Below are 22633 nucleotides of genomic sequence, written 5' to 3' on the forward strand. Positions count from 1 at the left end.
GGGCGCTACCCGCATCGCGAATCGCATCCCGGCTGGCAGCAGGATCGCAGCGCCCCGGGTCAGAGGACGTGACCGGAGCGCTGCAGCGGAGGGAGTGAAGCGAGCGCTCCGGGGAGGAGCGGGGACCCGGAGCGCTCGGCGTAACAGTACCCCCCCCCTTGGGTCTCCCCCTCTTCTTGGAGCCTGAGAACCTGAGGAGCAGACTTTTGTCAAGGATGTTGTCCTCAGGTTCCCAGGATCTCTCTTCAGGACCACAACCCTCCCAGTCTACTAAAAAAAAATTTTTCCCTCTGACCTTTTTGGCAGCCAAAATTTCCTTGACCGAGAAGACGTCCGAGGAGCCGGAAACAGGAGTGGGAGGAACAGATTTGGGAGAAAAACGGTTGAGGATGAGTGGTTTGAGAAGAGAGACGTGAAAGGCATTAGGGATACGAAGAGAAGGAGGAAGAAGAAGTTTATAAGAGACAGGATTAATTTGACACAAAACTTTGAAAGGACCAAGATAGCGTGGTCCCAACTTGTAGCTAGGGACACGGAAGCGGACATATTTAGCGGAGAGCCATACCTTGTCTCCAGGGGAAAAAACGGGGGGAGCTCTTCTTTTCTTATCCGCGAACCTCTTCATGCGTGAAGAAGCCTGTAAGAGAGAATTTTGGGTCTCTCTCCATATAATGGAAAGGTCACGAGAAATTTCATCCACAGCGGGCAGACCAGAGGGCAAGGGGGTAGGGAGGGGGGGAAGAGGGTGACGGCCGTACACCACGAAAAATGGGGATTTGGAGGAAGATTCAGAGACCCTGAAGTTATACGAAAATTCGGCCCATGGAAGGAGATCTGCCCAGTCATCCTGGCGGGAGGAAACAAAATGTCGCAAATAATCACCCAGGATCTGGTTAATTCTTTCTACTTGTCCATTGGACTGGGGATGATATGCAGAGGAAAAATTTAATTTAATCTTGAGTTGTTTACAGAGAGCCCTCCAGAATTTAGACACGAATTGGACCCCTCTATCCGAGACAATCTGCGTAGGCAACCCGTGAAGACGAAAAATGTGTACAAAAAATTGTTTAGCCAACTGAGGCGCAGAAGGAAGACCAGGAAGAGGGATGAAATGTGCCATTTTGGAGAATCGATCAACGACCACCCAAATAACGGTGTTGCCACGGGAAGGGGGTAAATCAGTAATAAAATCCATACCAATCAGAGACCAAGGCTGTTCGGGGACAGGCAGAGGATGAAGAAAACCAGCGGGCTTCTGGCGAGGAGTCTTATCCCGGGCACAGATAGTGCAGGCTCGCACAAAGTCCCCAACATCCGTCTCCAGAGTCGGCCACCAATAGAAGCGGGAGATGAGTTGCACAGATTTCTTGATGCCTGCATGACCTGCGAGATGGGAGGAGTGACCCCATTTGAGGATTCCGAGGCGTTGGCGTGGAGAAACAAAGGTCTTTCCTGGAGGAGTCTGCCTGATGGAGGCAGGAGAAGTGGAGATCAGGCAGTCAGGTGGAATGATGTGTTGCGGAGGGAGATCAACTTCTGAGGCATCCGAGGAACGAGAGAGAGCATCGGCCCTAATGTTCTTATCGGCAGGACGAAAGTGAATCTCAAAATTAAATCGGGCAAAGAACAGAGACCACCGGGCCTGGCGAGGATTCAGCCGTTGGGCCGACTGGAGGTAGGAGAGGTTCTTGTGGTCGGTGTAGATAATAACAGGAAATCTTGATCCCTCCAGCAGATGCCTCCATTCCTCAAGTGCTAATTTAATGGCTAGAAGCTCTCGATCCCCGATGGAGTAGTTCCTCTCCGCTGGAGAGAAGGTCCTAGAGAAAAAACCACAAGTGACAGCATGCCCGGAAGGATTTTTTTGTAGAAGAACAGCTCCAGCTCCTACTGAGGAGGCATCAACCTCCAATAGGAAGGGTTTGGAAGGGTCAGGTCTGGAGAGCACGGGAGCCGAAGAAAAGGCAGACTTGAGTCGTTTAAAGGAGTCTTCTGCTTGAGGAGGCCAGGACTTGGGATCAGCATTTTTCTTGGTTAAAGCCACGATAGGAGCCACAATGGTAGAAAAATGTGGAATAAATTGCCTGTAATAATTGGCGAACCCCAAAAAGCGTTGGATAGCACGGAGTCCGGAGGGGCGTGGCCAATTTAAGACGGCAGAGAGTTTGTCTGGATCCATCTGTAGTCCCTGGCCAGAGACCAAATATCCTAGAAAAGGAAGAGATTGGCATTCAAACAGACATTTCTCAATTTTGGCATAGAGTTGGTTGTCACGAAGTCTCTGAAGAACCATACGGACATGCTGGCGGTGTTCTTCTAGATTGGCAGAAAAAATTAGGATATCGTCCAGATATACCACAACACAGGAGTATAACAGATCACGAAAAATTTCATTGACAAAGTCTTGGAAGACGGCAGGGGCATTGCACAGTCCAAAGGGCATGACCAGATACTCAAAGTGTCCATCTCTGGTGTTAAATGCCGTTTTCCACTCGTCCCCCTCTCTGATGCGGATGAGGTTATAGGCGCCTCTTAAGTCCAATTTAGTGAAGATGTGGGCACCTTGGAGGCGATCAAAGAGTTCAGAGATGAGGGGTAAGGGGTAGCGGTTCTTAACCGTGATTTTATTAAGACCGCGGTAGTCAATGCAAGGACGTAGGGAGCCATCTTTTTTGGACACAAAGAAAAATCCGGCTCCGGCAGGAGAGGAGGATTTACGGATAAAGCCCTTTTTTAGATTCTCCTGGACGTATTCGGACATGGCAAGAGTCTCTGGGGCAGAGAGAGGATAAATTCTGCCCCGGGGTGGAGTAGTACCCGGGAGGAGGTCGATAGGGCAATCATAAGGCCTGTGAGGAGGTAGTGTCTCAGCTTGTTTTTTGCAGAAAACATCCGCGAAGTCCATATAGGCCTTAGGGAGACCGGTTACTGGAGGAACCACAGAGTTACGGCAAGGGTTACTGGGAACCGGTTTTAGACAGTTCTTGGAACAAGAGGACCCCCAACTCTTGATCTCCCCAGTGGACCAATCCAGGGTTGGGGAATGAAGTTGAAGCCAGGGAAGTCCAAGGAGAATCTCCGAGGTGCAATTGGGGAGGACCAAAAGTTCAATCCTCTCATGATGAGATCCGATGCTCATAAGAAGGGGCTCCGTGCGGAAACGTATGGTACAGTCCAATCTTTCATTATTTACACAATTGATGTAGAGGGGTCTGGCGAGACTGGTCACTGGGATGTTGAACCTGTTGACGAGAGAGGCCAAAATAAAATTTCCTGCAGATCCAGAGTCCAAGAAGGCCACTGTAGAGAAGGAGAAGGCAGAGGCAGACATCCGCACAGGCACAGTAAGACGTGGAGAAGCAGAGTAGACATCAAGGACTGTCTCACCTTTGTGCGGAGTCAGCGTACGTCTTTCCAGGCGGGGAGGACGGATAGGACAATCCCTCAGGAAGTGTTCGGTACTAGCACAGTACAGGCAGAGGTTCTCCATACGGCGTCGTGTCCTCTCTTGAGGTGTCAGGCGAGACCGGTCGACCTGCATAGCCTCCACGGCGGGAGGCACAGGAACAGATTGCAGGGGACCAGAGGAGAGAGGAGCCGAGGAGACGAAACGCCTCGTGCGAACAGAGTCCATATCTTGGCGGAGTTCCTGACGCCTTTCAGAAAAACGCATGTCAATGCGAGTGGCTAGGTGAATAAGTTCATGTAGATTAGCAGGAATTTCTCGTGCGGCCAGAACATCTTTAATGTTGCTGGATAGGCCTTTTTTGAAGGTCGCGCAGAGGGCCTCATTATTCCAGGACAATTCTGAAGCAAGTGTACGGAATTGTACGGCATACTCGCCAACGGAAGAATTACCCTGGACCAGGTTCAACAGGGCAGTCTCAGCAGAAGAGGCTCGGGCAGGTTCCTCAAAGACACTTCGGATTTCCGAGAAGAAGGAGTGTACAGAGGCAGTGACGGGGTCATTGCGGTCCCAGAGCGGTGTGGCCCATGACAGGGCTTTTCCGGACAGAAGACTGACTACGAAAGCCACCTTAGACCTTTCAGTGGGAAACAGGTCCGACATCATCTCCAGATGCAGGGAACATTGGGAAAGAAAGCCACGGCAAAACTTAGAGTCCCCATCAAATTTATCCGGCAAGGATAAGCGTATCCCAGGAGCGGCCACTCGCTGCGGAGGAGGTGCAGGAGCTGGCGGAGGAGATGACTGCTGAAGCTGTGGTAGCAACTGTTGTAGCATAACGGTCAGTTGAGACAGCTGTTGGCCTTGTTGCGCTATCTGTTGTGACTGCTGGGCGACCACCGTGGTGAGGTCAGCGACAACTGGCAGAGGAACTTCAGCGGGATCCATGGCCGGATCTACTGTCACGATGCCGGCTGGCAGGTAGTGGACCCTCTGTGCCAGAGAGGGATAGGCGTGGACCGTGCTAGTGGACCGGTTCTAAGCCACTACTGGTTTTCACCAGAGCCCGCCGCAAAGCGGGATGGTCTTGCTGCGGCGGTAGTGACCAGGTCGTATCCACTAGCAACGGCTCACCTCTCTGGCTGCTGAAGATAGGCGCGGTACAAGGGAGTAGGCAGAAGCAAGGTCGGACGTAGCAGAAGGTCGGGGCAGGCAGCAAGGATCGTAGTCAGGGGCAACGGCAGCAGGTCTGGAAACACAGGCAAGGAACACACAAGGAACGCTTTCACTGGCACTAAGGCAACAAGATCCGGCAAGGGAGTGCAAGGGAAGTGAGGTAATATAGGGAAGTGCACAGGTGAAAACCCTAATTGGAACCACTGCGCCAATCAGCGGCGCAGTGGCCCTTTAAATCGCAGAGACCCGGCGCGCGCGCGCCCTAGGGAGCGGGGCCGCGCGCGCCGGGACAGAACAGACGGGGAGCGAGTCAGGTAGGGGAGCCGGGGTGCGCATCGCGAGCGGGCGCTACCCGCATCGCGAATCGCATCCCGGCTGGCAGCAGGATCGCAGCGCCCCGGGTCAGAGGACGTGACCGGAGCGCTGCAGCGGAGGGAGTGAAGCGAGCGCTCCGGGGAGGAGCGGGGACCCGGAGCGCTCGGCGTAACACTCCTCTCCTCTTTCTGTTGTCCATGCTTAGTGTGGCACACACAATGCACACAATGCAAAGACTAAGTGAACTTCTCTCATTTTTATCTGCTTTCAGGTGTGATTTTTATATTGCCCACACCTGTTACTTGCCCCAGGTAAGTTTAAAGGAGCATCACATGCTTGAAACAATCTTATTTTTCCACAATTTTGAAAGGGTGCCAATAATTTTGTCCAGCCCATTTTTGGAGTTTGGTGTGACATTATGTTCATTATGTTATGTTTATTTCCAATACACACAAAGGGAATAAACATGTGTATAACAAAACATGTTACTGCAATCCTTTTCTGTGACAAATGCTTCATTTTCTTCCTTGAAAAATTTCAGGGGTGCCAACATTTATGGCCATGGCTGTATGTCGCTCAACTTCAAACCACCATTGCAGTCCAGTCGGACTTTCTTAATGATTTGTACAGCCACGTGGAGGACCTCAACAACAGGGGTAGACATAATAACATTAGGGTCTGCGGGGTACCCAGGCAGAAGACCTTCATGTCACACTGGAAGTCATCTTTAACCTGATATTGGGCGAGTCACCATCTCACAAGATAAAATTGGATCGTGCTCACAGGGCCCTTCGTCCCTGACCCACCAATGGTCCTCCTAGGGATGTAATATGCTGTGTAGCTGATTTCCAACTGAAGGAGTGGATTATGGCTAAAGCATGTTCACTTAAACATTTCGACTTTGATGGCGCCCCCAACCAGCTGTACCAAGATCTTTCCTGGATTACCCTGTGTAAGACACGGATGTTGCAGCCCTTGTTGTCTGTCCTGCGCTCGGCTCAAATCCCTTACCGGTGGTCCTTACCTTTTCTCTCCAGGCCCGACATGATGGACGCACTGCTGTTCTATGCTCCTTTAGCAATTTGCAGTCCTTCTGTGCTGCCCTGGACTTATCGGTTCCCCAACTGGCGAACTGGGGCCTGACTCCCCCTTCTCCCCCAGTGTGGCAACCTGTGAGGGGCAAACGGGCCCTGTCGGGGCTGAAGCAGACCTCCCGGGTCGACCAAAATGCTCGATTTGACCCTCCTTGAAAGACTTCTTTGGGACAGTTACTATGTTTTTCCACTGTTGACAGCAGGACATTCTGTTTGCCTACCTTCCTCATTGAGTTTAGCACTTTGCTTTCTGAATTATAGTGTTTTATTTTTCTTATATTTAGCTACTGATAAGCAAACTATGTTCTAGGGCACCTACTTTGCTTTGGCCTCGGGGCGGGGGCCCTATAGTTCTGGTATGTCTCCCCTCCTTGGGCATTCTTCTACTTCCCTCTCAGAGGCTATGGCATTAGAAGGAATGTTTTTAAGATATTTGATTGTCCTCTTCCTTTCATGCTCCCTGGTCTCCTCTTTGGCCATTGTGCCACTGGTGTACTGTTGGATTTGTTCTCCCTGTTTGTGTAATGTTCGTTTATTTGTTTTTGTATTTTTCTGTTTAGGTGTGTATTCACACACTAGTTTGTTCAGAGCAGTTTGCTATTCTACCTGGGTAGGGAATAGTTAATGCTCTGAACAAATGAGAAACTCGGGTGTGTCTATTTTAACCGTTATTGAGTGCAATACTACTATGTCTGTTTGTGCTATATTCTGACTAAGTCTGCTTGAGCATTTACCTTGTATTTATCTTGTCATTTTATCTGGGTTTTTAGCCATGGTTATATAGCATGCTCCTTGTATTTTAGTCTTTGTTACATTAGTCGGTTTTAGGATTATGTTTGTTCCTTCTGCTCTGTCTGTGTTCACACTGTGTCTGAGTCTAGCTTGTACCCTGTGCTCTGTATGTTATATTATTGCTCGGTATTCTGGAGTCTATTCAGACTCATCCAGTTCTAGTCTAGTGTTTCATGTGTTATATTTCCACTTCCTATTGGGTCAGCATTTTGTCATTTTGTCCACACGGTGGAGTGTGTCCGCTGGCCATTAGCCTATTTGGCTTTATTATTAATGGCTACTCCTTTTGTTGGAGTGGGGTGTCCAGTTTGTATGTTCTGTGTCCCAGTGTGAACAGTGTCCTATATTTGTATCCTGTTTGGTTGATCTGTTCTTTGTCCTTTTGTACTCGTAACTGTTTGTGAACAGTGTCCTATATTTATATTCTGTCTGGTATGTCTGTTTGTCTAGTAGTTTTCTGTTTCTGTTCTGGTATCTGACCAACTATGTATATTATGTGTTTTTACGCCACTGTACTTTAGCGCAGGAAGGGAACGGTGCCCAGTTGTCGATCCACCGTTTAGGGTGGATGGGCAAGTAGGCAGGGAGAGTGGTTTTAGGGTCAGTTTAGGGCTCACTCTCCCTGTTTCCTGGTCGGTCCTTGACAGTTTGTTTTTCCCCCCGTCATTGTTTGTTTGTCTCTCCTTCTTTGCTTCGGTCTTCTGTGTTTTAACTCCCCTTTATTTGTTGGTGTTGTTGTTTGTTTGTCTTCTTGACATCCTTTTGTTTATTTTCCCCTCTCTCTCTCGCTTTCTCTAGGTCCTTTGGTTTTACTCTCCTGCAGCAGGACTTCTGTCTGCGGTCTCTGTTGCTGTTGGTCTGGAGCGGCACTTCTGGGATCCTTTTGTGAGTATATCTCTTCATTGGCTGTATTCCTCCTCATTCATCCACCATGGTTAAAGGGCTATTCCAGGAAAAAAATATTTTTTTATATCAACTGCTCCAGAAAGTTAAACAGATTTGTTAATTAAAACAACAAAATGAAGCAAGAAAACGGGGAGAGCACTCAGAAAGCAATATCACCTCCTACGACTCGCAAAACGATCCTCGGCGACCTGTATCAGTGTCTCCTGCGGGGTGCACATACACAAGCATAAAGCATCAAATACAGAATAAACTAAGAGCACGTATGTGCTCTCAACGCTAGGCTGAGACAGTTGGGTCTAGAAGTCCGGTAACAGGGTGCCGGGTCACAGCATAGGTGCTGGTGTATGGCGCTCGGAGGCTACGCCGGCAGTTTTGCATGTAAGTGCGTGCTTCTTCCGGCCTCTGGTTTACTTCATCGCGCCCGGATGCTTATCATAGGAGAGAACGTGGTGTTACCATAGCAATAGTAAACAACTATCTTGTTGTTTACTGTCTTGTTGTCTACTATTGCTATGGTAACACCACGTTCTCTCCTATGATAAGCATCTGGGCACGATGACGTAAACTAGAGGCCGGAAGAAGCAAGCACTTACGTGCAAGCGCCATACACCAGCGCTTATGCTGTGACCCAGCACCCCGTTACTGGACTTCTAGACCCAACTGTCTCTGCCTAGCGGTGAGTGCACGTACGTGCTCTTCGTTTATTCTGTCTCAGATTTGTAAATGACTTCAATTAAAAAATCTTAATCCTTCCAATAATTATCAGCTGCTGAAGTTGAGTTATTCTTTTCTGTCTGGCAACAGTGCTCTCTGCTGACATCTCTGCTTGTCTCGGGAACTGCACAGAGTAGAAGAGGTTTGCTATGGGGATTTGCTTCTACTCTGGACAGTTCCCGAGAGAAGTGTCGTCAGAGAGTACTTAGACAGCTCAATTTTAGCAGCTCATAAGTACTGAAAGGATTAAGATTTTTTTTTTATAGAAGGATTTTACAAATCTGTTTATCTTTCGAAGCCAGTTGATATAAGTTTTTTTCCTGGATGACCCCTTTAAGTGTGTCTCACTGAATGTTAAGGGTCTTAACTCCCCACTTAAGTGGCGTTTACTGCAGCGTTAGCTGGTTGCACTGTGGGCCGATATTGTTTTCCTTCAGGAGACACACTTTGACTGTTCTGGATCCTTTCAGTTTCTTCATCATCTTTATCCACAGGTTTTCTCTGCTAATTCTGTTAGACAGGTTACTATTCTTGTCTCTAGATTTTGCCCGCTTCAGGTTTCCTCTTCTTTCCTTGATCCCCAGGGGCGTTTTGTGGTGGTGGAGGGTGTCTTAAGGGGGGTATCGCTCTTGCTGTGTAATCGTTATGCTCCTAATACTTCTCAGATTCCATTCTTACACAGGGTGTTTGCTAAACTCCATAGATATCGCTCTTCTGCCTGGCTTCTTTGCGGGGATTTTAATCTTGTTTTCTCTCCTTCACTAGACCGCCTCTCCCTTACTGCTGCCCCCTGCTCCCGCTCAATTGCGCCTAGCTTTGCTTTTGCTGGGTTATCAGGACCTCATCTTTGTATGATCTTTGGCGGATTAACCACCCGACGGATCGCTCTTTTAGTTTTTATTCCCATCCCCATAAACTACATACCTTTATTGACTATTTTCAGTAATCTTCCCATGGTATGTCTGCTTTTCCATGCCTCTCTGGAGCCTATTTCTTGGTCTGACCACTGCCCTGTTCTTCTTTCTTTTTCCACTTCCCCTTCTTTTTTTGTAGCTGCCACTGGCGTCTTAATGACTCTTTACTTAAGTCCTTGCCCTCCCTGGAATCGATCCAGATGTGCATGACTAATTATTTTGCTAACAATGAAGCATCGGTGTCCTCTCTTGCAGTTCCCTGGGAAGCTCACAAGGCAGTTGTCTGGGGCCATTGTATTGCCCTGGGCGCTAGACTTAAGCGTGATGCTCTGGCTCGCTCCAGGGATCTTAAGGTGCAAATTGCTCGACTGGAAGCTCTTTTTACTGTCTTCTCCCTCTCTCTCGTTGCTGAGACAACTGGTGACTGCTAGGGCTCAATTGGGTGATCTTGCTCTCCATCATGTGGAGCGACAATTGTATGCTAAACAGCGTTTTTATGAAAAAGGTGATAAAGTGGTCACCCAGTCTCCCTCAGCTCTAAAAGACTCTTCTGGGGTTCTTCATTATCATCTGGCTGATGTTTTTCGTCTTCTAGTTGACTATTACTCTGGTCTATATTCTCTTCCCTCTCAGCTTCCGCCTGACCCGGTGCATCGTGAAGGTGATCTAGATGCTTATCCCTCACGATGTGGTTTACCGACATTGTCGGGGGCGGACCGTGAGGTTCTTAATGCTCCCATTACTAATGAGGAGCTCCTGGAGGTCCTTAACCCCTTAAGGACCCTTGACGTACGCGTATGTCATGACACCCTGGTACTTAAGGGCCCATGACGTACGCGTACATCATGGAGAATTCCGGCCCCCGACACGCACTGGGCGGGGATCGGACTGGGATGCCTGCTGAAATCATTCAGCAGGCATCCTGTGCAAACGCCCAGGGGGATCATTAGACCCCCCCCCATGTCGGCGATCGCGGCAAATGGCAAGTGAAATCACACTTGCGATTTGCGCAATTCCGGGTCATTACGGGTCCATGGTGACACGGAATAGAAGGGGGATCGTGGGTGTCCATGACACCTCCAATCCCCCTGAAGCGATAGGAGTGAGGTGGCGGGGGTTAACTTAGGCGGGGCAGGACGGGGAAACGACACAGGACCGGGCGCCGAAGATCCACTTACCGATCCGGAGGCGGCGGGCGACGGAGATCGGCGGGCGGCGATGTCGTGCGGCTGGATCCTACAGAAGCCGGTGAGTTGCCTAGCGACATCTGGAGACTACAGTCTGAGACCACTAGATAGTGGTCTCTAACTGTAGCCCTCCAGATGTTGCAAAGCTATAAGTCCCAGTATGCCCAGACAGCTGTTTGGGCATGCTGGAATATGTAGTTTTGCAACAGCTGGAGGGCTACAGTTTGAGACCACTATCTAGTGGTCTCTAAACTGTATCCCTCCAGATCTTGCAAAACTACAACTCCTAGCATGCCCAAACAGCTGTTTGCTGTCCGGGCATGCTGGGATTTGTAGTTTTGCAACATCTGGAGGGTCACAGTTTGGAGATCACTTTGCAGTGTTCTCTAAAACTGTAGCCCTCCAGATGTTGCAAAACTGCAAATCCCAGCATGCCCAAACAGCTGTCTCGGCATGTTGGGAGTTGTAGTTGCGTAGCCTCCAGCTGTTGCATAACTACATCTCCCAGCATGCCCTTCGGCGATCAGTACATGCTGGGAGTTGTAGTTTTGCAACAGCTGGAGGCACACTGGTTGGAAAATACTGAGTTAGATAACAGAACCTAACTGAAGGTTTTCCAACCAGTGTGCCTCCAGCTGTTGCACAACTACAACTACTCGGCATCCACGGTCTGTCAGTACATGCTGGGAGTTGTAGTTTTGAAACAGCTGGAGGTTTGCCCCCCCATGTGAACGTACAGGGTACATTCACACGGGCAGGTTTACAGTAAGTTTCTTGCTTCAAGTTTGGGCTGCAGCTAATTTTTCGCCGCAGCGCAAACTCCTAGCGGGAAACTCACCGTAACCCGCCAGTGCGAATGTACCCTTAAAACACTACACTACACTAACACATAATAAAGGGTAAAACACTACATATACACCCCCTTACACTGTCCCCCAATAAAAATTTAAAACGTATTGTATGGCAGTGTTTCCAAAACGGAGCCTCCGGCTGTTGCAAAACAACAATTCCCAACATTTCTGGACAGCCACTGACTGTCCAGGCATGCTGGGAGTTTAGCAACAGCTGGAGGCACCCTGTTTGGGAATCACTGACGTAGAATACCCCTATGTCCATCCCTATGCAATCCCTATGTTATGATTCGGCTAGCTGGATGTGGATCCTCTGTGTCAGCGAGGGATTGGCATGGACCGTGTCGGTGGACCGGTTCTAGGGTTGCTACTGGTTTTCACCAGAGCCCGCCGCAAAGCGGGATGGTCTTGCTGCGGCGGTAGCAACCAGGTCGTATCCACCGGCAACGGCTCAACCTCGCTGACTGCTGAGAAGGCGTGGGACAGAAGGACTAGGCAGAGGCAAGGTCAGACGTAGCAGAAGGTCAGGGGCAGGCGGCAAGGTTCATAGTCAATAACAATAGCAGAAGGTCTGGAACACAGGCTTTGGACAACATTAAACGCATTCTCTGGCACAAGGCAACAAGATCCGGCAAGGAAGGAAAGGGGAAGTGAGGTTATATGGACAGGGAGCAGGTGGAAGCTAATTAGACTGATTGGGCCAGGCACCAATCACTGGTGCACTGGCCCTTTAAATCTTAGAGAGCTGGAGCGTGCGCGCCCTAGAGAGCGGAGCCGCGCGCGCCAGAACATGACAGCCGGGGACCGGGACGGGTAAGTGGCTTGGGATGCGATTCGCGAGCGGGCGCGTCCCGCTATGCGAATCGCATCCCCATCGCGAATGTCAGTGCAGCGCTCCCGGTCAGCGGGTATGACCGGGGCGCTGCAGAGAGAACGCCGCGAGCGCTCCGGGGAGGAGCAGGGACCCGGAGCGCTCGGCGTAACACCCTAATTTAGTCCTCAAATGCGCATGGCGCTCTCTCACTTCAGAGCCCTGTCGTATTTCAAGGAAACAGTTTAGGGCCACATATGGGGTATCTCCGTACTCGGGAGAAATTGCACTACAAATTTTTTGGGGGGGTTTTCTCCTTTACCCCTTATGAAAAGGAAAAGTTGGGGGCTACACCAGCTTGTTAGTGTAAAAAACATGAAAAAATTTACACTAACATGCTGGTGTTGCCCCATACTTTTTATTTATTTACTTTTTTGTAGATTTTTTTTATTTATTTTTTTATAGTGTTTGTATTCAATTCAAAATTTAAGTATCCAATCTACGATCACTATTTGATAAATAAAATAATGCCATATGTTACTCCATAAAAGTTATATGTAATAGAAAAAAAATAAAATATATATATATATATATATATATAAGAAATCTTTTTTTATCATAAACATTTTTATTAAACCAAATCGTAAAACAAATAACATAGGAATAGTCAGCAGCCTAGTACAATCATCAACATCTAGCAGTAAACAAGAGTAGCTAGGTAAACAGCATACATGAGGTAGGACCAAAACTGAAAGCAGCGTACCAAAGTAAAAGACACATCCAACATATAGTACAGGAGCGTATTGCCTCCCAGTAGTACATAGTAATCAGAAGCTGTCGTAATTGCATAAGGCTGACCATAACAAGAAAAACATTTGGGATGTGAGGGGCAGAAGAGTAGAGATGAAGGAGGGAAGAGGGAAAGGGGGGGGCTAAGGCGGGAAGAGTAGAGGGTAAGGCAAAGGGGGTAGAGAATAGAGGGAAAACAAAGATGTAGTGTACAAAGGAGTACTAACCTGCACTCCTCCATAACTACGCTGCCCGTCGGGCTATCCTCCGTTCGCCTCCCCCCGCGGCCACCTCCAGCCACATACCAGGATGGGTGTCCAAATGAACTTAAGTCTTAATATCATAGTTGTTACTGTTGCCTGTAAAGGGGCGTCTCCAAAAAGGCCAGCCAAGGCTGCCAGATGGAGGCAAACCTGTTGTTGCGGCCTGAGGAGTCTGCCATAAGTTCCTCCATTCTACATAGAAACAAGATTTCCCCATACCAATCCGACAAGGTCGGAGGGTCCCTAGATTTCCATTTCCTGGGGATCACGGTGCGAGCCGCCATGAGCATAAAGTGAGCAAGAACCTTAGACGGAGATTTACGGGACACAGGGAGCATAGTGAATAACAACTTTCGGGTCATTGGGGTAGGCAACACCAGAGACTGTCCGAATGCGCGACACCACCACCGCCCAGAACTGTGATAGTGCAGGACAAGACCACCATATGTGTGTCATTGTGTCTCCCAAAACCGCAACGCCAGCATAGGTCAGGTACCAAGGGAAACATATTGCATACTTTTTATTTTCACAAGCGTTAAAAGGAAAAAAAGACCCCCAAAATTTTTTAACGCAATTTCTCCTGAGTACGGAAATACCCCATATGTGAGCGTAAAATGTTCTGCGGATGCACAACAAGGCTCAGAAGTGAGAGCGCACTATGTACATTTGAGGGCTAAATTGGTGATTTGCACAGGGGTTCAAACTGCATGCAGTAATTTTCCCGCCACGATGTCCCGTCACTGTATAACGTCCGTAATGAATTACGGGCATATGCGGGTGCAAACGGGCAGTTACAAAACCCCATAGGCTGCAATGCAATTTAGTCACGGCCGTCAGGGGTTTTGTAATGGCCAGGTTTCGCAGCTGTAGTGACGGAACTGGTGACGGAAGTTCCTAAACGGAACTATTTCATAGTGTGAAAGCAGCCTTAGCTGTCTGTCTTTGCTCATTCCTTCCCTTATCCATAAGGATCAGGTTCAGTTTATACCTTGCCGTCAGGGAAGTGATAACAATAGAAGAGTAGTGGGTCTTGTTGATTTGATCAATCGGAGGTCTCAACAAGCGTTGATTCTTAGTTTGGATGCAGAAAAGGCCATTTCTTTTTGCCACTCTCCAGAAGTTTGGTATGACCAGTAATTTTCTTACTGCATTGCGGGGTCTTTACTCCTCTCCTACTGCCTCTCTTAAACTTCCTCATGCCCCCTCCCCTACCTTTCCTTTATTTAATGGTACCCGTCAGGGTTGTCCGTTATCCCCCCTGATCTTTACATTGTGTATTGAGCCTCTTGCCGCCCTGATCCGGGGGGATCCGGATATTACAGGGATCTCCCTTCATGATAGGGAATTTAAGATTAGCTTATTTGCTGATGATGTTTTGCTTACTCTCTCACGTCCTTTGCTTTCTCTTCCTAGTCTTTATAGGGTTCTTCACGCTTATGGTGTAGTTTCTGGCAATATGGTTAATCTTTCCAAAACTGAGGCACTTCCCTTGAACCTTCCTCTGTCCTTATCTAATCTATTGCATGCTAATTACTCTTTTAAGTGGTCTTCTTTTGCAATGAATTATCTGGGGGTTAACATCACCTCACGCTATTCTTTGCTCTATCCTAATTCCCATCCCTGTTTCCGTGAACTCAGGGCTCTTATGGAGCAGTGGCATTCCCAGTATATATAATTTAGACGTATTGCGGCAGTTAAAAATTACAATACTTCTTAAGCTGCTGTATTTTTTTGAGATGCTGCCGGTTCGTGTTCCCCTGTCTGCCCTTAGTTCTTTTCAGTCGGCCATTTTTTTGGTTTATCTGGGATGGTAAGAGGCATCGTATCCCAATGTCGGTTATGATGGCTAGCAGATCATGAGGGGGGGGGTTAGCGGTTCCTGTTGTGACAAAATTCTACTAAGCAGCTCACTTGCGCCATCTTGTGGCGTGGTCCATATACCATGTGTATAGTCGCTGGATGGAGCTGGAGAAGCTGTGGTTAGCCCCGAAACACCCCAATGCCCTCATCCTTTGAACAATGATGCTGTGGTGGACCTCAGTCGAGGGGATTTCTCTCTCATATCAACTCTCTTCTTCTTCCTCTTCCAGATAGTGACCCTCCCTCACACCGCTATATGGGTCACTGAGAAGCTGTTTTAAACACCACTATTTCCCTTCCTCAATGGCGTGTCATCTGGGAGCGGGCATACAAGGAGACCCAATACAAAATGCTTATGGAGTGGTATCATATCCCGGAGTTGCTAAATAAACTGAACCCCAATACCCCCCTCAGTGCTGGTGCTATAGGATTGGACTGGGATCGGTTTTCCACATTTTCTGGTCCTGCCCCCTTATAGTGGAGTACTGGAAAATGGTCCAAGGTTTACTGATTGAAGTCTTTGGTGTTTCTGTTCCCTTGGACCCCCTTGTTTATCTTTTACACTTATCCTATTGTGCTCTGTCCGAGAAACCCTTTAAACTCCTCATGCATATTGCTATGGCCGCTAAGACCCTTATTGCCAAATATTGGAAGAGGCCTCTCCCTCCTACTGAAACTGATTTATTGGCACATATACGTGAGATCCATTCTCTGGAATCTCTCACGGCCTCTTTAAACAATTCTCTCCCCATGTTTCTCTCTGTCTGGGAATCATGGGACCGTTTGTCTGACCCGCAGCCTCCTTGATCCCCTCTGCTTCTCTTTTCTTTTCCTTCTTCCATTCTTTACTTTTCCCTTCCCCCCTTGGTTTTGTGGACCATCTTTTTGTTGGTTGTCGTGGTCCCATTTTGTTCCTCTCCCCCTTCCTCCCTTTGTTTGTGGCCCTTCCGGCTAGTGTTTCTATGTTTAATATCTGGTTGCAGAACTCCTGCTAATGTTTTTGATAAATCTGGCATTAAGGCTTTATAGCGACCCCCGAGGGGACATTGTACTGCTATATTATTCATGCTGGCCTGGTATGGCTTCTTTCATACTCATTTATATGCCATTTAACCGCTTGTATTTGGGTCCTTGACCCCTTTGGATGAATTTTACATCTTTATTTTGTGCATGTTTTGTAAAATGTCAAACTGTTAATAAAAACTGCAATTTGAAAAAACTTAAAAGCAGGGAATGACATGTTGGGGTTTTAGACTGCTAACATTCTTAACCCTTAACGACTCAGGACGTATATTTACGTCCTGCGCTGGCTCCCGCGATATGAAGCGGGATCGCGCCGCGATCCCGCATCATATCGCGTCGGTCCCGGCGTCGGTCCGCGTCGGCCGGGACCCGCGGCTAATACCACACATCGCCGATCGCGGCGATGTGCGGTATTAACCCTTTAGAAGCGGCGGTCAAAGCTGACCGCCGCTTCTAAAGTGAAAGTGACCCGGCTGCTCAGTCGGGCTGTTCGGGACCGCCGCGGTGAAATCGCGGCGTCCCGAACAGCTGACAGGACACTGGGAGGGCCCCTACCTGCCTCCTCGGTGTCCGGTCGGCGAATGACTGCTCCGTGCCTGAGATCCAGGCAGGAGCAGTCAAGCGCCGAAAACACTGATCACAGGCGTGTTAATACACGCCTGTGATCTGTGTAAAAGATCAGTGTGTGCAGTGTTATAGGTCCCTATGGGACCTATAACACTGCAAATTTTTTTTTTAAAAAAAAGTGTTAATAAAGGTCATTTAACCCCTTCCCTAATAAAAGTTTGAATCACCCCCCTTTTCCCATAAAAAAAAAAAACAGTGTAAAAAAAATAAATAAATAAACATATGTGGTATCACCGCGTGCGTAAATGTCCGAACTATAAAAATATATCATTAATTAAACCGCACGGTCAATGGCGTACACGCAAAAAAATTCCAAAGTCAAAAAAAGCGCATTTTTGGTCACTTTTTATACCATTAAAAAATTAATAAAAATTGATCAAAAAGTCAGATCAAAACAAAAATCATACCAATAAAAACTTCAGATCACGGCGCAAAAAATGAGTCCTCATACCGCCCTGTATGTGGAAAAATAAAAAAGTTATAGGGGTCAGAAGATGACATTTTTAAACGTATAAATTTTCCTGCATGTAGTTATGATTTTTTCTAGAAGTGCGACAAAATTAAACCTATATAAGTAGGGTATCATTTTAACCGTATGGACCTACAGAATAATGATAAGGTGTAATTTTTACCGAAATATGCACTGCGTAGAAACGGAAGCCCCCCGATTTTGTCGCACAATGATTTTTTTCCCCATTTCGCCGTAGATATTTGGATAAAATGACTAATGTCACTGCAAAGTAGAATTGGCGACGCAAAAAAATAAGCCATAATATGGATTTTTAGGTGGAAAATTGAAAGGGATATGATTTTTTAAAAGGTAAGGAGGAAAAAACGAAAGTGCAAAAACGGAAAAACCCTGAGTCCTTAAGGGGTTAAGGATCGGGGCTTTTTCCGTTTTTGCACTTTCATTTTTTTCCTCCTTACCTTTAAAAAATCATAACTCTTTAAATTTTGCACCTAAAAATCCATATGATTGTTTATTTTTTGCGCCACCAATTCTACTTTGTAATGACATCAGTAATTTTACCCAAATATCTATGGCGAAATGGGGGAAAAAATCATCGTGAGACAAAATTGAAAAAAAAAAACGCCATTTTGTAAATTTGGGGGATTCTGTTTCTACGCTGTAAATTATTCAGTTAAAATGACACTTTATCTTTATTCTGTAGGTGTCACGATGCCGGCTGGCAGGTAGTGGATCCTCTGTGCCAGAGAGGGATTGGCGTGGACCGTGCTAGAGGATCGGTTCTAAGTCACTACTGGTTTTCACCAGAGCCCGCCGCAAAGCGGGATGGTCTTGCTGCGGCGGTAGTGACCAGGTCGTATCCCCCAGCAACGGCTCAACCTCTCTGGCTGCTGAAGATAGGCGCGGTACAAGGGAGTAGACAGAAGCAAGGTCGGACGTAGCAGAAGGTCGGGGCAGGCAGCAAGGATCGTAGTCAGGGGCAACGGCAGGAGGTCTGGAACACAGGCTAGGAACACACAAGGAAACGCTTTCACTGGCACTAAGGCAACAAGATCCGGCGAGGGAGTGAAGGGGAAGTGAGGTGATATAGGGAAGTGCACAGGTGTAAACACTAATTGGAACCACTGCGCCAATCAGCGGCGCAGTGGCCCTTTAAATCGCAGAGACCCGGCGCGCGCGCGCCCTAGGGAGCGGGGCCGCGCGCGCCGGGACAGAACTGACGGAGAGCGAGTCAGGTACGGGAGCCGGGGTGCGCATCGCGAGCGGGCGCTACCCGCATCGCGAATCGCATCCCGGCCAGAGGCGGTATCGCAGCGCCCCGGGCCCGGAGCGCTGCAGTGAGAGGAGTGTAGCGAGCGCTCCGGGGAGGAGCGGGGACCCGGAGCGCTCGGCGTAACAGTACCCCCCCCCTTGGGTCTCCCCCTCTTCTTGGAGCCTGAGAACCTGAGGACCAGACTTTTGTCCAGGATATTGTCCTCAGGTTCCCAGGACCTCTCTTCAGGACCACAACCCTCCCAATCCACTAAAAAGAAGGTTTTCCCTCTGACCTTTTTAGATGCCAAAATTTCCTTGACGGAGAAGATGTCCGAGGAGCCGGAGACAGGAGTGGGGGGAACAGATTTGGGAGAGAAACGGTTAATGATAAGTGGTTTAAGAAGAGAAACATGAAAGGCATTAGGAATACGAAGAGAAGGAGGAAGAAGAAGTTTGTAAGAGACAGGATTAATCTGGCGCAAAATCTTGAAAGGACCAAGATAGCGTGGTCCCAACTTATAGCTAGGGACACGGAAGCGGACATATTTGGCGGAGAGCCATACCTTGTCTCCAGGGGAAAAAATGGGAGGAGCTCTTCTTTTCTTATCCGCGAATCTCTTCATGCGTGAAGAAGCCTGTAAGAGAGAATTTTGGGTCTCTCTCCATATGATGGAGAGATCACGAGAAATTTCATCCACAGCGGGCAGACCAGAGGGCAAGGGGGTAGGGAGGGGGGGAAGAGGGTGACGGCCGTACACCACGAAAAACGGGGATTTGGAGGAAGATTCAGAGATTCTGAAATTATACGAGAATTCGGCCCAAGGTAGAAGATCTGCCCAGTCATCCTGGCGGGAGGAAACAAAATGTCGTAAATAGTCACCCAAGATCTGGTTAATTCTTTCTACTTGTCCATTGGATTGAGGATGGTATGCAGAAGAAAAATTTAATTTAATCTTGAGTTGTTTACAGAGAGCCCTCCAGAATTTAGACACAAATTGGACGCCTCTATCCGAGACGATCTGCGTAGGCAACCCGTGAAGACGAAAAATGTGTACAAAAAATTGTTTAGCCAACTGAGGCGCTGAAGGAAGACCAGGAAGAGGGATGAAATGTGCCATTTTGGAGAATCGATCAACGACCACCCAAATAACAGTGTTGCCATGGGATGGGGGTAAGTCAGTAATAAAATCCATACCAATCAGAGACCAAGGTTGTTCGGGAACAGGCAGAGGAAGAAGAAAACCAGCGGGCTTCTGGCGAGGAGTCTTATCCCGGGCACAGATAGTGCAGGCTCGCACAAAGTCCACCACATCAGTCTCTAGAGTCGGCCACCAATAGAAGCGAGAGATGAGTTGCACAGATTTCTTGATGCCCGCATGACCTGCGAGATGGGAGGAGTGACCCCATTTGAGGATTCCGAGGCGTTGGCGTGGAGAAACAAAGGTCTTTCCTGGTGGAGTTTGCCTGATGGAGGCTGGAGAAGTGGAAATCAGGCAGTCGGGAGGAATGATGTGTTGAGGAGAGAGTTCAATTTCAGAAGCATCTGAGGAACGAGAGAGAGCATCGGCCCTAATGTTCTTATCAGCAGGCCGAAAGTGAATTTCAAAATTAAATCGGGCAAAGAACAGAGACCACCTGGCCTGACGAGGATTCAGCCGTTGGGCAGACTCGAGGTATGAGAGGTTCTTGTGATCGGTGTAAATAATAACTGGAAATCTTGATCCCTCCAGCAGATGCCTCCATTCCTCAAGTGCTAATTTAATGGCTAGAAGCTCTCGATCCCCGATGGAGTAGTTCCTCTCCGCCGGAGAGAAGGTCCTAGAAAAAAACCCACAAGTAACAGCATGCCCGGAAGAGTTTTTTTGTAGAAGGACAGCTCCAGCTCCCACTGAGGAGGCATCAACCTCCAATAGGAAGGGTCTAGATGGGTCAGGTCTGGAGAGCACGGGAGCCGAAGAGAAGGCGGACTTGAGTCGTTTAAAGGCGTCTTCCGCTTGAGGAGGCCAAGACTTGGGATCGGCATTTCTCGTGCGGCCAGAACATCTTTAATGTTGCTGGATAGGCCTTTTTTAAAGGTCGCGCAGAGGGCCTCATTGTTCCAGGATAATTCAGAAGCAAGAGTACGGAATTGTACGGCATACTCGCCAACGGAAGAATTACCCTGGACCAGGTTCAACAGGGCAGTCTCAGCAGAAGAGGCTCGGGCAGGTTCTTCAAAGACACTTCGAATTTCCGAGAAGAAGGAGTGTACAGAGGCAGTGACGGGGTCATTGCGGTCCCAGAGCGGTGTGGCCCAAGCCAGGGCTTTTCCAGACAGCAGGCTGACTACGAAAGCCACCTTAGACCTTTCAGTGGGGAACTGGTCCGACATCATCTCCAAGTGTAATGAACATTGGGAAAGGAAGCCACGGCAAAGCTTAGAGTCCCCATCAAATTTATCCGGCAAGGATAGTCGTAGTCCAGAAGCGGCCACTCGCTGCGGAGGAGGTACAGGAGCTGGCGGAGGAGATGGTTGCTGGAGCTGTGGTAGTAACTGTTGTAGCATAACAGTCAGTTGAGACAGCTGTTGGCCTTGTTGCGCAATCTGTTGTGACTGCTGGGCGACCACCGTGGTGAGGTCAGCGACAACTGGCAGAGGAACTTCAGCGGGATCCATGGCCGGATCTACTGTCACGATGCCGGCTGGCAGGTAGTGGATCCTCTGTGCCAGAGAGGGATTGGCGTGGACCGTGCTAGAGGATCGGTTCTAAGTCACTACTGGTTTTCACCAGAGCCCGCCGCAAAGCGGGATGGTCTTGCTGCGGCGGTAGTGACCAGGTCGTATCCCCCAGCAACGGCTCAACCTCTCTGGCTGCTGAAGATAGGCGCGGTACAAGGGAGTAGACAGAAGCAAGGTCGGACGTAGCAGAAGGTCGGGGCAGGCAGCAAGGATCGTAGTCAGGGGCAACGGCAGGAGGTCTGGAACACAGGCTAGGAACACACAAGGAAACGCTTTCACTGGCACTAAGGCAACAAGATCCGGCGAGGGAGTGAAGGGGAAGTGAGGTGATATAGGGAAGTGCACAGGTGTAAACACTAATTGGAACCACTGCGCCAATCAGCGGCGCAGTGGCCCTTTAAATCGCAGAGACCCGGCGCGCGCGCGCCCTAGGGAGCGGGGCCGCGCGCGCCGGGACAGAACTGACGGAGAGCGAGTCAGGTACGGGAGCCGGGGTGCGCATCGCGAGCGGGCGCTACCCGCATCGCGAATCGCATCCCGGCCAGAGGCGGTATCGCAGCGCCCCGGGCCCGGAGCGCTGCAGTGAGAGGAGTGTAGCGAGCGCTCCGGGGAGGAGCGGGGACCCGGAGCGCTCGGCGTAACAGTAGGTCCATACGATTAAAATGTTACCCTACTTATATAGGTTGGATTTTGTCGTACTTCTGAAAAAAATCAGAACTACATGTAGGAAAATTTCTTTGTTTAAAATTGTCATCTTCTGACCCCTGTAACTTTTTTATTTTTCCGCGTATGGGGCGGTATGAGGGCTCATTTTTTGTGCTGTGATCTGAAGTTTTTAGCAGTAATATTTTGGTATTGATCGCTTTTTATTCATTTTTTCATGATATAAAAAGTGACCAAAAATACACTATTTTGGACTTTGGAATTTTTTTGCACGTACGCCATTGACCATGCGGTTTAATTAATTATATATTTTTATAAATCGGACATTTCCGCACGCGGTGATACCACATATGTTTATTTTTATTTACAATGTTCTTTTTTTTATGGGAAAAGGGGGTGATTCAAACTTTTATTAGGGGAGGGGTTAAATGATCTTTATTCACTTTTTTTTGCAATGTTATAGCTTTCATAGGGGACTATAACACTGCACACACTGATCTTTTACATTGATCACTGGTTTCTCATAGGAAACCAGTGATCAATGATTCTGCCGCTTGAGTGCTCATGCCTGGATCTCAGGCACTGAGCAGTCATTCGGCGAACGGACATCATGGAGGCAGGTAGGGATCCTCCGCCTGTCTTGTAAGCTGTTCGGGATGCCGTGACAAACAGCTCCCTGAGCTAACCAGCATTGCTTTACTTTCACTTTAGACGCGGCGTTCAACTTTGAATGCCGCGTCTAAAGGGTTAATAGCGCGGCACCGCGATGAGTGCTGTGCGTTATTAGCCACGGGTCCCGG

General features: G+C 48.5%; 1 protein-coding gene across 4 annotated transcripts in view; it reads left to right on the top strand.

Annotated features, from left to right (window-relative positions):
• The window catches only part of LOC130276509 (putative nuclease HARBI1), a 117354-nt gene that overhangs the window by 63113 nt on the left and 31608 nt on the right, over positions 1-22633 (top strand). For all 4 annotated transcript variants that reach the window (XM_056525983.1, XM_056525984.1, XM_056525981.1 and 1 more), the window contains one exon: positions 7582-7668. The gene's annotated coding sequence lies outside the window, so the exon portion shown is untranslated. The remainder of the gene's footprint in view (positions 1-7581; positions 7669-22633) is intronic.

This window comes from Hyla sarda, chromosome 6 (assembly GCF_029499605.1).
Source record: "Hyla sarda isolate aHylSar1 chromosome 6, aHylSar1.hap1, whole genome shotgun sequence".
Classification (NCBI taxonomy): Eukaryota; Metazoa; Chordata; class Amphibia; order Anura; family Hylidae; genus Hyla; species Hyla sarda.